We start from the raw sequence: 18518 nt of genomic DNA on the forward strand, positions 1-18518 counted from the left end.
CACCTAACATACCCTAAGAAAAACAAAGATCAATCAAGCAAATAAAGCTTGTGTGTGGTGCTTACAAAATAGCTTTACCACAGTGCCAGATGGTGACTCCTGATCTGAACCACAAATTTAAGTCAATCACACTACATATATGCAACTTGCATTATGATTTCTAAGTAACAGTCTTCTAGAGATGATTGTATCTTATTTTTTTATTTTAGTCCCATTAACTATTGATTGATTCAATTTATAATCAGTAAATATATTTTGAGTACTTAAAATGTGCACTGTTCTAGAAATTAGATATAGAAACATAGAAAAATAAAGTTGCCACCCTACTAATACAAACTAGTGGGGGGAAAACACCAAATAATATATCAAGAAAATTAGTAGCTATTTCATACAGATTTATGTGGTCAAGAGAAAGACCAGTGGGTTCTTAAATTAAGAGCATTGTGGACACGCCAACATAAAGTCCATGAAGCTAGTGGGAACTTGGAGGTCATTGTAAATGAAAAAGACTGGGGATGAGATTGGAAATCTAGTTCAGGTCTATCATAAGGGATTTATTCTAGAGGGTTTAGAAAGACATTGGCTGGTTTTGTCCACAGGGGTAATATAATCCAGTATAAAGGGATTAATCTGCATGTGTGCGGGTTTGGGAGTGGAAACTAGTAGCAGTGTCAGCAGACAAAAATAGATACCACCTAATGCATTGCCTTCCAGGCAAGATTTGATTATGACTTGAAACATAGTAGTAGGCAGAGGAAATAGTGAGAAGGGAGTCAAATGATAGCCAAAAGGGTTTGCTGATGGATTCTTTGTAAGACACTAGAGAAAATAAAAGAAAAAAAAATGACTTAGGTTTTTGTTCTGAATAGGTCCCCATTGCTCCCCCATGATGAGGGTGGTAGAAGTCAAGAGTGCATTTTTGGAGATTATATGTTGGTGAGGTTTTCTCAATATGCAAGCATAGTTCTTAACATGGCAGTTGGAGAAATCATTGGCCAAGATGAAATTACCTAGACAATGGGTGTAACTGAAACCAGTTTGGCTTAGTGGATAGAGTGTTGGCCTGCAGACTGAAGGGTGTCGGGATCAGTTCCAGTCAAGGGCATGTACCTTGGTTGCGGACACATCCCCAATGGGGAATGTGCAGGAGGCAACTGGTCAATGTTGCTTCTCATCAATATTTCTGGCTCTCTGTCCCTTTCCATTCTCTCTGTGAGAAATCAATAAAATATATTATAAAACGATAAAAAGAAAAGAAAATGGGTGTAGAGAGAAAAATCCAAAGACTATTTTCTGGGTGTACTCAGCATTTAGAGATCAGGAAGAGAATTCACTAGGAAAATACAGAATCTATTCATCACAAAAAGAACAAGTGTGTTAAGACAGGGAGTGGTCACCTGTCACATGCTCCTGTGAATAGATTTTTACATGACCACATGTGATATTAATAATATAGGAGAGAGGGAAAAAAAAACAATAAGCCAAATGCTAAACTATTCCATTGACAAAGGGGATCATTAAAGAGGTCTGTGGATGGCTGTAGAAGATAATTGAGTGGATGATATAATCTGATGATGGCATTTATTTCAGAGGAATTGGTAGAAGTGGCCAAGGGGATGGAGTAATATTCTAGAAGCAACAATTCAGAGACAGAAAGATACCCACCATCTATCTACTGCTAAGCTCTGTATTATGTAAGGTATGTGAGCCTCTGTGTGAGAAGCTGTAGAAAGCCACCATGTCTTCTATGGGAGAGAGGTGCTGGGTGAGAGAAATCAGAAAGCAACAGTAGTACTTAGGGGATGTTGATGATGATGGTTTGTAAATTCCAGAAGATCCTAGGGAAAGTTTGGCTGTAGAGGTAAAGGTGAGGTGGGAAACTGAATCATATGAGGATGTGTAAAGGGCTACATAGGAAGAAATATCTGGGTGATGAGTGATATCTTTGGACACATGGATTTCTAAATAAATAGTGATGAGTAAACAGTATGGGATCGAATGTTTCTCTAGTATTATTGAACCTCTGCAGACCTTCTTTCCTTCAATTGATCTATGGGTTTTTCAGGCTGGAAAAAAGGTGTTTCCCAGGCAACCAATTTCACGCAAAAAAAATATCCTATTTAAGTTGGAGGAGAGATAAAAGTTTAGCAGTATATTAATGCAAGTGTATGCTATAATAATTCAATTAGGAAACCACAAATTGCCATGTGAATTCTAAGGAAGGAGACATTTCAATTGGGGGAAAAATGAAAGGTTTCCTAGAGGGAAAAGAATTTGCAAGGCACAGGAGGGTAGTTAGGTTTTCACAGTGAATGTTAAATGAGGAGGATAGTCTAAGCAGAGGAAACACAATGAGCCAAACAGGCAAGAAACAATGTGCAGTGTGTTTGTGGAGCAGTGATAAGAGGCAGGTACCTTAGGAGGTGATGAGAGTCATAAATCTTTGAATGGTGAACATTTTCAAGTTCTTCCTTTAGCCTTGAAGCCTATGTTTTTCCCCTTTCCAAATTTAATCAGAGTAAAAGTGGGTTAAGCAGTCCTCAGTTCATACTTAGAGCAGCAAACATCTTACTGGAAACAGTAACGAATCAGAGCCAGCTGACCTCTGATGTTTGATGGAAAGATGATTTAAAAACCAGGGAAGCAGCCCAGAATTATAAAAGAGGTTTTTGTACCACTTACTATGTCGTATTGGGATAAGGTAATATTTCATTTACAATACATGCAAGTTATTTATTTATTTTTAATTCAGCATGAAATGCATGTGGTAAATTTTAAATTTCTATTATATGTAAGAAGGGGAAGAGGAAACATACTATAGAATTGACTAAGAAAGATGAGACTGGCATATCAATGAATAAAACTATTTTTATTAGATTAAAATATGGATAGTGATTAAAGGCATTATTAAGAATATTTTTGGGGAAAAGGCAGCACAAGGAGAGCATTATTAAAATGAATTATTCATTAAGTGAGAGTAAAAGATAGTTATTTATGTATGCTCTGAGGTGGTAGACCTGATATGCTTAGAGACTTGAAAGTGTGAGAAATGGCTCCCCTGCCTGAATTTCAAATGATGGACTGGGAAACAGAAGCATGATGAAAATGAGATTTTTGATAACACCCTCAAGAACAGATACCCATTGTACAGGAACACCTGTGGGGCAGGGAACATAGCCTACTTATTTAGTCCCTCCTCTGGTTCCTCATTGGCTGAGTACTGTTTGATCACCTATTTCCTACTAGGTTGCCTAGATCTTGTTGTCTCCCATTGGGTTAGTACTTTAAAAAAAAAGGGGGGGGTTGGGGAGAGGGGGATTGAGCTGGGGCCTTTTCCAGTTGCCTCCACCTCCCTTTGTCTAGGGGTATCTTTCTAAAGCAAGTGCTATCACCATAAGTACAGCTCTCACCTTCTCCCCACCCACACATCCTGTTTGCTCTGAGGAAATTCAGTAACCACCTGGCCACCTGCTATTTCTTTTCTATGAAGATAAATCAGAGAGGCATGCTTCCTACAAAAATTCATTTAGAAAATATTGTATTCCCAGTGTGTGCTGAAAATACAGAGGCACACAAAACAGGCTGTCACTGTGCCCTTGTGGAGGTAACATTCTAGTAAACTAGCCCAAAAAGCATAAATAAGTAAGGCTTTTATTTAGACACCTGGTTTCAGTCTCAAAAATATGAATGTACATGTCATGATAGAGTAATTCTTGGGTGGTGTCTAAAGGACATAGAGCAAAATAATTAATTTGGAAATAACCTCTATATTTACTGTTGTTTTATTTTGATACCTCACAACTGGATCCAACAAATTTTCATTGTGGAAAGAAGGAAAAAAAATATCAAATGGTAATATTTCTCTTTAGTCTGTAATATAAGAATTGACATCGTTTATACCATAAATATCAACCTTATTTATCTCCAAAAAATTTGAAAGCAGGGACTTGAACAAGTGTTTATATATCCCTGTTTATAGAAGTACTAAAGGCCTGGTGACAAATTCCTGTACAGGTGGGGGTCCCTCAGTCTGGCCAACAATCGGAGCCCATCAGGGCTGTCCAGCCAGCAGGAGGGACAGTGGGAGGTTGGCTGGTCTGCCCCAGGAGGTTGGTTGTGGGAGCACACCGACCACCAGGGGGCAGCTCCTACATTGAGCATCTGCATCATAGAGACTGGTCAACCAGTCATTCAGTTGACCTGTTGTAATGGTCGCTTAGATTAGTCACAATGCTAAAAGTGGAAATAATTTATCTGTCTATTATGAAAGGATAACAAAACAATGGAATATTATTTAGTCTTCAAAAAACAAAATTTTACATATGTTACAACATGGATAAAACTTGAAGACATTAATGCTAAGTGAAATAAGTTAGACATAAACATACAAATACAATATATATGATACCACTTGTATGAGGTTCCTAGAATAGTCAAATTCATAGAGACAGAAAATAGAATCATGTTTTCCAGGAACTATGGGGTGGGATGATTGAGGAGTTACTGTTTAATAGGTATGAAATTTCAGTTTGGTAAGATGAAAAAAATGTAAGCATGAATGGTGATGATGGTTATAGCACAATGTGAATGTGCTTAATGTAATTGTATTGTGCACTTCAAAATGGTTAAAATGGTAAATAGTATGTGATGTATATTTTAGCATATTAAAATTAAACTATCAAAGGTGTGGGGTGAGCATCACTAATATTGATAGAATATGAAAAACTAGTCTTTACAAAGCTGTTGTTCTTCAATAGTATTCATTCTTCTTAAGTTGGTTTGAATGTGAATCTCACATTCAGATTCAGAAGTCAGTTGTGTTACTCTGTTTGTATTTCCTGATTGTGTAACTGTAGTCTTTTATGCTTATTCCCCAACACATCATCACTGGTATCAGTATCAGTTGCAGTAGTTGGGCAGTGATGCTCACTGTGGGCCATACCGCTCATTCTCAGCCAACAAGGAGTGCATGTCAGAATCCCCAGAAAATTCCCATCTCCCCTGCTTTGGGGGCAGGCCGCTAATTGAATATCACTATGCTAATGAAAAAAAGACTGATACATTTTATCAGAATAATAAATTGACTATTATGACAAATATGCTATAAATGATTAAAAGACAAGCAATAAGCAAAAAGGAAATATTTACAACATATATATTTTTTTAAAACATACATTTTTTAAATAGACAGTGTCTAGAGTATAGAAAGAACTTTTAGAAAATCAACTAGTTGTCCAGTAAAAACTAATTTGAAAAGTCATGTATGTTTATCACCTTACTCATAATTTTCTAAGCGAAATAAGAAAAGTAAGCTAATCCTTTGAACATTAACTCTTTTGTTCCTCTTGGGCTTTTGAAAAGTATTAATGAATATACCCTAGTAGTAATAATAGCTGGCATTTATTTGTCAATATTATTTTTCTGAGAACTATGAAAAATGCTTATTTATTTTAGCATACAGAATTTATTTAAGTAAACAAGGAAGCAAACAAGTAAATAAACACCTATTTATAAGGTAGGTGCAATTGTTCCTTATAGTATTCTTGAAAAATGAAGATTTGTAAGGTTGAATAATTTTTCAAATATCACTCAGCCAGCAAAGACAGAATTCAAAGTTAGATTTACCTTTTTTCAAGGCCTAAGCTTGTAAACTCTAGATTAATGTTGCTTCCCATGGAGAGGGAAGAGTAGAATCTTGGCAGAAGTAGAATGTTGGCAAAAAATAACAGAACTTATTAAATTTGTATGAAAAAATTAGGACATAATTAACAAGGCAACAAACTGATTTTTAAAATGAAATGTGCTCTGTGAATTATGATTTCTATTAAGGTAGCAAGTCAGATCTGGTTTTAGAAACACCTTTCAATTTATTATCCATCTTTTCCAGTTTATTCTATGTCAATATTTATTACTACAACTAATAGTCTAATTTAATGGAAATATGGGACGATGTAAAATAAGAACAAGATTAATGTTGAAAACCTCTGATTTATGAAGATAAGTTTCCAGAAATTAATGCAATAAAGATTAATCTCTTCTTCTACAAGCTGTAAAAATGAAAAACTCAGTGTCAGGAAAGTTGAACTAAAATGTTGACTGGATGTCTAGAAAAAGTCCAAAAAACTATGAACATTGCATTCTTGAATTATTAAAGAAGTAAGATTTAAATTTATAGACTAAAAGGAAATAATATTTTGAAAAAGTATTAAGAAATGGGTGGAGAGCTCTCACACACAGGTTTTAATATTTTACTACATTTTTAAAATAAGAATTAAATAAATGATAAGAGGTTTTTTATGATGATCTTGAGAGAAAAAGCCAAAGTCACAGAGGATGCAATTTTTCTCTAATGGCAAAACGTATAGAAACATGCAAGGTTAGCAATGCAGAGAGCAATGCAGTTTGCTTCTATATCTGCTGACATGAGCCTGATGGAAAACAATTCCAGCACATTCCTAGGGATGTAGTATTGTTTCCCCAGTGTAGCATTTTTTATTATGTGTGTCTCATGCGTGGCTCATGTCCAAAATGGTACTAATAGCAAACTCTCACCTTGTGTTTACACTATCCGGGAGGAAGATATTTTTCTCCTTCTTTTTAGGTTCTTCTGGCTGGTATAAAACTTAAATTGACATGGGAGAGATTAATATCTTCAATCCTTTCTAATGGTCTGTGCGCTGTTTACCTTAGGAAAATAATGGCATAGGGGGAAAAAACAACAAGTGCCCTAAAGAACTATTGAGAGCTATATTTCAAGTGCCCTAAAAGAACTATTATATTTGAGAGCTATATTTTACAGATCAAAGAGTCCATATTACTTAATTCTGAAATCCAAAGCACCATTTGTGTCTCACAGTTTTTGTGGTTTATGGTACTGAGAGGGCAGGGCCGGGCAAGGATGGGCTCCTGACTCCACTGTGGGGCAGGGCGGAGTTATCCTCCATTCTGTAACTGAACCCTAGCCCTCACCCAACCAATCAGGGTTAGCCGAGGCAGTGACATCACCACCAACCGGAGTAAAACCCCTGGACTGGGCGAAATTCGCTCTCTCTTCCGCCATGCTGCTGGTGTGAGTGGGACAGAGCCCATGCTAGCATGGAAAAGGTTCTTTTGTTTATTGCATCAGACTCGGCTCCCTGGTGGTCCTTGGGGATCACGAAGTCTGGGCGTAACGGTACCGAAGCTAGTGGACTATTTTATGACAATTTCTTTTCCTAGTTGATATGTACAATGCTGATGTAAACAGGTACTAGTCTGTATTAAGGTCTCAAACAATAGTAATTTTTATTCTCCTTTGCCAACTATGGGAAACCCAGCTTTTTACAAACACTTCTCCTTGTTTGAAAGAGAGAGGTATCTCTTGTTTTTCATGATTCCCATGCCACCTGATCTTATCTGGTTTGTATCTTGAAAAAAGTGAGTACATATAAGCTGCCTGAGGGTTCATTGCCCTCTTGGCTATAACCCTATAATCGAATTACCTACGTCTAACTTGGCACTTAAACACATTATACTGTTGTTATCATATATCTATGTGCCATTTTTTTTCTGCTAGAATTCAAATTTCATCTAAGCAGTCACAATGGTTTCCCACCTTTAATGACATTTATATGATTTATAAATATATTGTGCTGAACATTGGTGTTCATTTAAAATTTTATTTATTTTTTACATAAAACCATGTCTTTTAACCTATTTAATCACTAATTTCCATGTAATATTTGAATGAATTATTGATTTTCAGATAAGTAAAAATATTATCTCAATTAAACTCTCTTGGGCCTTTGATTGCAACAGTAAGAGTAACATGACTCATTATTTCTCTGGAAATTTCCCTTCTTGTCAATATCTGAAGCTTGGATTGGATGATATTTTTATGAATGTTATGTATCAATTATAGCTTTCCATACATTTAGTCCCACTGGAGAAAGCTATGTCAAGAAAATTGTTGTTTTCTGACAACTGGTATATTTTTGTTTTATGGTTACAGACTATGTTGTATTTCCCTTATGGTCTACTAGAGCTCAAAATCAAATATTTGATTCATCTTTTACAATGTTAGAAGTTGAATGCAATAGACATGCAGCATGATGACTTTCTCCCTGGTTTCTGCTTTAGTCTCTGCCTTCTTTCCCTTTAACTACTTTTATATTCTTATATCTGATGTATTCTTAGAAAAGACTTTGTATCCATTCTGTGGTGTATGTGCAAACTGATGGCTGCAGATACACTGAGGCTGTGCGTTTTAAGCCTACATTTTCTCCCTGTACAAGCTGAGAGTTGTGAAGTATTATCACCAGTTTCTAACATGTAACATTTGTCTGTATTGTTCTGAAGATGTACAAAATTATGAGGTGTCTTTGCTATTATTATGAAGAGACAATCTCCAAGTCTATCTTTGTAGGCACAAATGAAGTGTTCAGATAAAATAATTCTGCATATTTATTTTACTCCATTTCTTTAACTCTCCCCCTTCTCTACACAAATCAGTCTTTTAATTGTCACAGAGGAAAAGCTAAAAGCATCTCATTCACATAATAGCAATTCAATTTATACTTATTGGTTTGGATGTAATTTAATTAAGAATGCCTTAAATTTTATTGCTTAAAATAGACATGCGACTACATTTTCTATTCTAAATACATCTGGAAAATGAGGAAAGTTTAGGTCCTTGTAAACAAATGAGAAGTGGCTCACATAAGTAAAAATTTTCTTAAAAATATAAATTATGAGAACTTTTTAATGGGTTTAAAGCCATTGAACATGATAAGTTAGGAAAAATAGGTTCTTTTGCTGAATAGCCTAATGATTTGGCCTTTTCTAAATTTATTGGTGGCTCAAATATCCAAAGTCTGGTCACACTCTAGTGGGATTAGAAATGTATTTAGTGTTTGTCTTTCAGATGATTAAATGTCTAACATTCCAGAGTATGAACATAGAATATCTCCTTTTTGGTCAAACCTGCACTACTTTGTAGGGAATTTTAGAGCAGTGATGATGGTGTGTACTCTTCTATATGTTTTAAGGACTGTATTTTCCATCATCTGATAGAGATCTGTCTGGAATAGTAACATTCAGTTTAAAAAATCTCGGAACTTTTCTGAAATTGAGGACTGTGTTGCAAGACACAATCCCAAAAATAACTCAGACAAATAAGAATTGCTTTTGTTGCCGAAACCGGTTTGGCTCAGTGGATAGAGCGTTGGCCTGGGGACTGAAGGGTCTCAGGTTCGATTCTGGTCAAGGGCATGTACCTTGGTTGAGGGCACATCCCCAGTAGGGGATGTGCAAGAGGCAGCTGATCAATGATTCTCATCGATGTTTCTAACTTTATCCCTCTCTCTTCCTCTCTGTAAAAAAAAAACCCAATAAAAAATATTTAAAAACACAAAGAATTACTTTTCTCCAAAAATGTCCAGTAATTTCTTAAGCATCCATTTAACTTTGCTTTGAATTGGCCCAGCACAGGATACATATAACACTAATCTTGAACAAAAGTGATTTAAATGAGCTTTCCAAAGGTTTTATTTCTATTTATCTAAGTATATCTTAATTTTGAACTGCCTAATAATATTGCCAATACAAAGAATAAAGTGCTAGGTTGCTTTAAAATATATTATGAAGAACATTTAATTCCAAGTAAATCATAAGATTTATGAATTCCCTATTAGTTCTAATTAATTAGTTCTAATTAATGAAAACCAGTAAGCCTGGAACAAGATTATGTACATAACAAAAATATAAAATATATTGTTTAGTTCATAAGTCTCTGTACATCTGAAAATTGCAAAGAGATTTTTTTTTTTCAAAAATAGATACAGAACAATGTGCCTTTCAAAGACAGAAAGCCCTGGCCAGGAGCTCAGAGCACCCCACTGCCGGACTAAGCACCATCTGCACCTGGCAAGGCAGCCCCCTTTGAGAAAGGGGAGCTTTGTGGGTTTACTATTTTGGGTCAGAGCAAAAACATGAGTGTGACTGGCCTCGCAGAAGTTAATAATTCAGATGGTTAACTTTGGTCTGAAGAAAACCTTTTGCTTGGCAAATAATTAATTTAACATCAGTTATTTCATATATGCAGATGCAAGGTCCCTGCTTCAAAGCCCATTAGATTCATAGAGTCACTGGTTTTTGTCTCTGTCACTATTTCCCAAACTCTCCAGACCCAAGCCAAGGAGAGCTTTTTAGTTCCCTCCCCCTGGCTTCCTTTTCCTCAGCCTATCAGGCTCATGAGCCACCTTTCCAGGAAGAAGCACTTCCCTTAAGGTCTACTGTGAGCTGCCTTGCAACTATGAAGTGGGATCTTGAAGTATGAGAAAGAATTGGGGAACTGAAGGACTGTGGACTATGGGCGGGTGCGGCTCAGAGGTGGAGGCTGGACCTATGAACCAGGGGGTCGGGGTTCGGTTCCCGGTCAGGCACATGCCAGGGTTGTGGGCTCTGTCCCCCGTGAGGGGCGTGCAGGAGGCAGCCGATCAATGATTTTCTCTAATCATTGATGTTTCAGTGTCTCTCCCTCTCCCTTCTCTGAAGTCAATAAAACTATATTAAAAAAAAAATGTTTTTGAGTGTGAGATGAGGCTGAGACCAAATGTGCAAAAACATAAGAAGAGCACGTCTGTAGGCAGGCAATGGAAGGTAGCTCCTGCTCCTTCTGTCATGATGGAAATTACTAAGGGAAGTAAGGAGCTTTTCATTTAAGTCAATATTGATTAAAACTTAACCAAATGTTAGGAATATGCTAAATCCCAAGATCATAATAAATAAAGTCAATGGATATAAAGCATAAAAAGCCATAAAAACAAGGGTGTAATATTTAAATCTATATCTGTCTCCTTTCCAAAAGCATAATGATGAAGACAAACGTAGATTTTAACTTTAACCACAAATGGGTTGGGTAACTTTAGACACGTTTCTTAAATTCTGTAAGCTTTGGGCCTACAAGTGATGACAATACTATCTCATGAAGTTCTTATAAACATAAATGAAAAACAATTCCCATGAAGCAGTGAGTACAGTGCCTTGCTCCCCAAAATTGTTTAATAAATTTTCAGTCATTGTTAGTTATTTTATCTGAATAATTCTTTTTACATAGAAAGTAATCTCAGACTCAAAATGTCCTTAATTCAGCATGTGTAGTGGATGTAAAATATTAAAAAGCAATTTTATTGGATGTTCAGATATTTTGTCATTACCTTTGAAACCAAGTAGTGGGCCTATTTTTTTAGAACTCACTTTTTGTATCAACATGGAATATTAGTTTTTATTCTTAATGGAAAAAATAAGAGTTAGTTTATGAGAGAAATTAAGAAACGTCTAATAAGAATTTTGATATAAAGAAAAAATTAAAATAATAATAATGAAGTATATACCCCCAAAAAACAGAAATTTCCTCCATTATGTAATGACTAGGCAAATTCTCCTTGAAATACTTTTGAGTGTACTATTTCCACTAAGTATTGTTCCATTGAGAAATAATCGATGTAACTATTTCAACTTGCGTATTTTAAAATAATATAAGTTCTCCTTGATCAGCAATGATCCAAATGATATGTATGAAACATATTTATATGTCTTAAATGAATGGCAGTATCTTAACACTGTTTTGAGTATTTTTGTCCATATTCTCTTTGTAAATAATTATTGACGCCTTGGTATTTCCCTTTTGAGAAGCTGTAACAAATTCAAGAAAAATATAGTCTCTCTCTTTGGACAGGTGTGAGGTTCTGAGACACAAACCCTAACAGCACAGCTAAGAGAAATCTCAGTTTTCAGGTCGTACCAGCATCAACTTATCCAGAGAGGATTTTTTTTAAGACTGTTTTTTAAAAAGGATATATTGGAGCTTGCAGTCCTTATAATGCCATACCATAGCAAACCATAAAATTAAATAAGGTTATCTTTTAGTAATTAATTTGTGTCTGAGGGAAAATATCTTGAGGGCCTCTTAAATTTAAAAAAAAAAAATCAACAACCCAGTAAAATTTCTTAAATAGGCTTTTTCAGAACAAACTTTAAAGCTATCTATAAAAAGCCCAGCAAGTTAAGAATGTAAACAAGATTCCTTAATTCTCCTATTGCAGAAAGATAAGTTAAGAAAAATGCTGTTTTTCAAAGAAAAAATGTTAATAGAAAATTCTGAACAGTAGAAAATGTATCAAGATTATAAAAGAAATTATCTGTAAAATCGGTGAAAAATGAAGCTGTTCTTTCCCTGGCTTTAATGTATCACAGCATGACACATAATCTTTTCTGGCACCTCCTGGGAATGTCAATGTTATGTTATGTTAATAATCACCATGAAAATTAGGGATAACTAATGAGAAAAGGAAAAGAACACAGTGAAGATGTGTAATCTCACCTACATGTATAAGGATTTGATTAGCATGAAACCCAATTAAAATATTGAATTCTCTTTCACCATGTCCTTTAAGGGCACAGCACCGCTAAGATGGGATATAAACAATTCTGTTTCCCTCCACTGTTTGTCTTCTGCTTTGTCCGAACAAGAGATGTAGCGATGACGCATCTTGACTTAATTTAATCCTACTGAACTCTGATAGTATCTGCACACACAGAGGAAAAAATGAGAACTATTATATTAAATCGCAGCTTTTAATGAAATCTATCAGTGCAGTGCAGGTGTCATCTCTCTGTGAACCAACCAGCCTAGGAATGACCTTTAGCCTACCACATGCTTCCTGGGACAGTTGATGGGAAAATCTGACAGGGGCCTTGGATCCACAATCGGGGGTCTGCTCTCTAACTGTGTGATAGGAGGTCATTCACCAAATCATCTGCGATACAGGAATGACATTTACAGAATGGCTTTTGTTCTTTCTACCTAGCAGAGTTAAGCAAAGTCAGTGATACTCTATTCATAAGGTGCTTAACTCAATGCAGGACACAGGATACACGCTCAGATTATCTCTTATCTTTTTCCAGATTTGTCTTGAACATATTCTTCTCTTTATTTTCTTCTATCTACTTTTTTTCAGTGCTGACACCCAACCTGCATTTAATCATCATGATCACTGTCAATGCCAGTTCTTCATTGGCCAAGTATCTGTAGATCAGAGCAGTTTGGACAATTAGGTTAAAGAAGGTTGGCCAATGCTAATATTTTTTTGGCCAAAACAAGCAAACATTAGCAATTTTATTAAATAGAGGCTGGTGCACGAAACCCGTGCATGGGGGGGGGGGGGGGGGGGTCGTCCCCTCAGCCCAGCCTGCACCCTCTCCAATCCAAGATCCCTCTCAAATCTGGAACCACTGGCTTCTAACCGCACACCCACTGCCTGCCTCCTCACCCCAAACTGCCCCCCCTGCCAGCCTGGTTACCCATAACTCCCCCCTCCCCACCAGTCTGGTCACCCTGATCTGTCCCCCTGCCAGCCTGGTCAGCCCTCATTGCCCCTCCCCCTACCGGCCTGGTTGTCCCTCACTAACCCCCCTGCTGCTCAGTCATTTGGTTGCCCCTCACTAACCCCGCCTCCCCCCCCACCCTCCCCAGCCAACCTGGTCACCACCAACTGCCAGCCTGCTTGCCCCCAACTGTGCCCTGGCTGGCCTGGTCGCCCCTAACTCCCTCCACCATCCCGTCCCCCCCTCACCCCCCCCGCACTGGCCTGGTCACCTCACACAGCCTGTTGCTCAGTCGATTGGTCACCCCTCACTGACCCCCCTGCCGTCCTGGTCACCCCCAATTGCCCCTTCCTGCAGGCCTGGTCACCTCACGCAGCCTGCTGCTTGGTTGTTTGGTCGCCCCTCACTAACTCCTCCCACCACCACCACCGCCCCACCAGCCCAGTTGTCCCCAGCTGCCCCCTCTGAAGGCCTGGTAGCCCCACGCAGCCTGCTCTTCGGTCATTTAGTCATTCCTCACCAACACCCCTGCTGGCCCAGTCGCCCCAAACAGCCTTTTCAGTCGTCTGTTCGGTTGCGATGGTTGCTTAGGCGTTTATTATTTAAATGTTATCAAGCTTTGGTAATTTTTGCATTCTTTGGGGTGGTTTCACTATTGTAATTTTTAAGTTCTATTCTTACTATTGTGTGTTGCTTGAAATAGAAGTATACTCTTCTGTTTGAAATAAACAAAAAAGCTCAATGCCTACTCCATAACTGAAAATACTATGAAGCCATAAAGATTGTATAATCCTGGGTCAAAAAAAGTGTGTGTGTGTGTGTGTGTGTGTGTGTGTGTGTGTGTCTATTTATGTATCTGTGTATTTATATGTATACTTTGTATGTACATTATAAATGTAAAAGGATATATTATATATAATATATAAAGTAAATATATTAATAATGACTACAAATTTATATAGTTTATTAATTTGTATTTTCTGATATTTCTCTAATAAGCATGGTGTAATGAAATCATTATACAAGACCATTGGCTGAACCTATTTTGGTAATCATTTTGCAATATTTGTAAATCAAACCATCCTATAGTAAGCTTTAAACTTGTACAGTGATAGATTTCAATTGTTTCTCAATAAAACTAAAAACAAAGGAGTGTAGGCCACTTAAATTGTTACCACCTTTCATCTTTATAATAACACAGAGCAAGAATAATTAGGTAGAAATTATTCAGAAATTTTAAAAGGAAAAATATTTTTATTATTTTTCAAATATAGATTAATACATCTTTATGATTCATCCATGTCTCTCAAAAATAAAAACAATTGGAATATAAATATTTTTCATATTATCTCAAGATGGGATTGTAATAATGGCCACTCTGCCTTAATATTTTTAGAATTTCTATCCAACAAAATATTATTTCACAAAATTTTTAGTTTAGCATTAAAGCTATTCTCAGCAAACTTTTAATTGTGCTTAGACATAAAATACATTGCTATAAAAATGGAAAAATATAAGTACATATTGATATATATGTACATGCACAGAGAGAGAAAATGAGAGAGAAAGAGAGGGAACTAAATGCCACCAATTTAAATGAAGGACATTGTGAAGAATAACTTTTTTAATTTATGTATATTCCAGGAGACAGATTTTATTGTCCCATGTGCAAATAGCACCACTCCAATCAGTAAACACAGCCTTCGGTACAATTAGTGTCACTTTAACAGTGAAAGGCTTTTCTGTTGTGATCATTAGTTCTATTGTAGCACTTAATTTTCAATACAGTTTTGAAAGTTCTCAATTTATTTTCCAAAGTAAAAGGTTTGTAAATTGAATTTTATTTTCCTTTGACAGACTATATTTTTATAAAGCTCCGATAAAAGTTGAGTTTTCGTTTGTTTGATTATTTTGGAGTGAAGCCATTTTGTTTGTGCCTTTTAAGCTCCTATTAGCTATGCAATAAAACTTTGTTAGAGAGACTGAACAGAAAATTAAACATTAGGCTTTAATTTTCAAGTGCATTGCTATCCATTTCCCCTGACTTCCTGTTAAACTCAGAAACTGAAGGATAAGCAGGCTTCTTATACATTATTCATATTCGAGACCTTTTCGCAATAACAACAAGGAAATGCCATTATCTTTTAACATTACGTCTACTTTAAAAGTGTAAAAGCAGATGTAACGTTAAAAGATATAAATCTGTTTATGAAGCAAGGTGGTACAAATTTATCAACAAATGAAGGAAGCACTGGTTAAATAATCCAATAATGGGGAACAAAAATAAGCTTTAAAAAGTTTATGTTCAAGGGGATTTTTAAAAAATACATGTCATATATTCCACTAAAATTTAATATTTTTCTTATTTTTAATCCTTACTCCAGGATATATTTTTATTGATTTGAGGGAGAGGGAGAGTGAGACAGAGAGAACAGAGAGAGAAAGAAACGTTGATCAGTTGCCTCCCACATCCCCTGACCTAGGATTAAACATGCAACCTCTTTTGTGCATGGGACAGTGATCTGACCAACGTGGCCACCAGACCTTCCTAAACTAAAATTTTTTTAAATAGATTTTACTAGTCACTCTGGAAACCAAGAGACAATAAATATAAAAGATGAGACAATTAAGAATAATAAAAACATAAAATGAATACAAACTTAATTTTACTATATAAATGTTGTACTCTTAAAAATATTAAATCGGTTTATCCCAGTTTAAATAACCTGTTCAGTTCAATATATTAAAATACAATTGTCTTCTCTATTTTATGTTTTTGGCCCATGGGTTCAATCCACGTCCCCATAATTCTAAAATACATGTAAGCTGTGCAGTCATTGTCATATGTAGTATACATAATAGCTATTTTATTTGTATTCTTAGATATTTCAACACTTTCTTGATAAAACATTTCCAAATTTTATTTAAACCTCTGATAAACATCTTAGTAGAATTATACTAGAGGTCCGGTGTAAGAAATTAGAGCTAACATGGTGGAGGTGGGAGGGGTGTGGCCCTCAGCCCCCTCTCGCAATCTGGGGCTCCTCAGGTAGCGTCCCTAGGCCTGGTGGGTGACCAGGGCCTATCCGGGCTTTCCTTCCCCTGGCAGCTGGCAGATGGCCCCGCCTCCGCTGCTGCCACTGCTTGCCATCTGTGTGGTGCTGTCATCCCTCCCTGCCACTGGTCTCCTCCCTCTGTGGGCAACAGGCATGAGGTGTGATCTCTTGGCTGGCCTGGGCCTCCTTCTGCAGGGCAATCCCTGGCTGGCCCTGCACCACCAGCCTGGTAACCTGGGCCTCCCTCTGGGCAATCAATTGTCATCCTGCTGTTTGGTCATTTGGTCAATTTGCATAATATGCTTTTATTATTATAGATATGAACAAAAATTCCCTATTAGATAATTTCGTTATCAGTAAAAATATATATAAAGCATTCATTAAATACACATTAATAAATATACTTACTCAGTGGCAGGTTGATGTTTTCAATAAATATTTGTTAGCTACATTTCATGTGCAGGCAGTGGCCACTGAGGATTATGAAACATGAAGATGAATTAGAAATAGGCCTGCTCCCAAAGAATTTACAGTAAAGTACAAAAGGTCGAAAGTGATAAGTGTCTTTAAATGTGCCACACGTGATAAGAAATGGAAGAGATTAGATAGCTACAAAGTACAGAGAAGATGGCAGCAACATAGTCACAACAATAATTGGTTATTTTGTGCCAAGCACTGCATTTTACACATCAGTGAATATTCCCAGCCACCCTATTCAGCATGTCTTGTTTTTCTCATTCTATAGATGAGGAACGAAGCCCTAGGAAGTTATTTGCCCAAACTCATTTGGCTTATAAATGGTAGAATTGATCTCACATCTGTCACTTATAAACATTGGTCTCTAATATTTCTTCTACTGGCATTTAAGCCATACATTATTTGACCACTTACTGGGCATGATAAAACATGAAAAACAAAAATATTGTGTGGAGCCATATAAATATTATAATATGCCAAGGTAAATGGTATAGCAAAAAATCTCTCTCTCTCTCTCTCTCTCTCTCTCTCTCTCTCTCTCTCTCTCTCTCTCTCTCTCTCTCTCTCTCAGTGTTTATATATATACTAAAGGCCCAGTGCATGAAAATTCATGCACTGGAAGGGGGTTCTTCATCCTGGTCTACCCCCTCTCACAGTCCGGGAGCCCTCAGGGGATGTCCTACTGACAGCTTATCTATATATAAATCTGTAAAATATGATACTGAAAACATGCCATGGAAGCAGCACTCATCAAAGAGAGCCTTCAGAAAAGTAGTCATTAAAGCTAAGAATTAATTGCTTTAGTCAATATTATAAGTGTTCAGAGAGAGATTGAGAGTGTATATGTGTGAGAGAGTGTGTGTATGTGTCTGTGTGTGTGTGTGTGTGTGTGTGTGTGTGTGTGTGTGCGTGCGTGCACATATCACAGTACAATTTAGGTGAACATCATTTGACCAGCAGGAAAGGAACATTTTAAGGTAGAAGAATCCAACTGTGCAATGTATGGGAATTACAAAATAACATAGATTGTTCAGGGGAAAAGACATTAGCTCGTGTATTTTGGGGGCTCAGAAATAAATGTCAGACAAGAAGTTGGAATACTAAACTGGTATCACATTGATAACACTTTATGGACTTGTCTTAACATTAATCTGTGGCATTAGGGAGCTATCAGTTGTTTTTAAGAATTGCTAGAGTGAAACAATGAGACATGCGAGCCTGAAGTTTGGTAGCATCAACATGATCTTCGTTTAACTGAGAAATAGTGCAATGGCAGGTAGACTACAGAAGGCTTGCTGATGGACTGCAAACAGGGAACTAGGATGGAGATGAAATAGCTGAAGAAGAACTAAGAAATTTAGCTCAGTTCAATCCATAGGTGATGACTCCCTTACCAGACAAAAAATACAGAAGATGGACAAGGGTTAGAGCCGAGAAGAAAAAAACGAAATTTTGTTTGGCTTGATTGAATGAAACTAAGTAAGAACAAGAGAGTTAAAAATAATAAATATATCACTTAATTTGCTTTAAGTACTGAAGGATTTAGGATTTATAACTACAAAATTATGGCAACATATAAATCCCTTAAACATTTTAATAACTAAGCTTGTAATAAAAATC

At 36.6% G+C, this 18518-nt stretch overlaps 1 protein-coding gene across 2 annotated transcripts in view; it reads left to right on the forward strand.

Moving 5' to 3' along the window:
* PCDH15 (protocadherin related 15) overlaps window positions 1-18518 on the forward strand; it is a 613865-nt gene that overhangs the window by 536874 nt on the left and 58473 nt on the right. The window lies entirely within an intron of this gene.

Source organism: Pipistrellus kuhlii, unplaced genomic scaffold, assembly GCF_014108245.1.
Source record: "Pipistrellus kuhlii isolate mPipKuh1 unplaced genomic scaffold, mPipKuh1.p scaffold_m20_p_15, whole genome shotgun sequence".
NCBI classification, from domain to species: Eukaryota; Metazoa; Chordata; class Mammalia; order Chiroptera; family Vespertilionidae; genus Pipistrellus; species Pipistrellus kuhlii.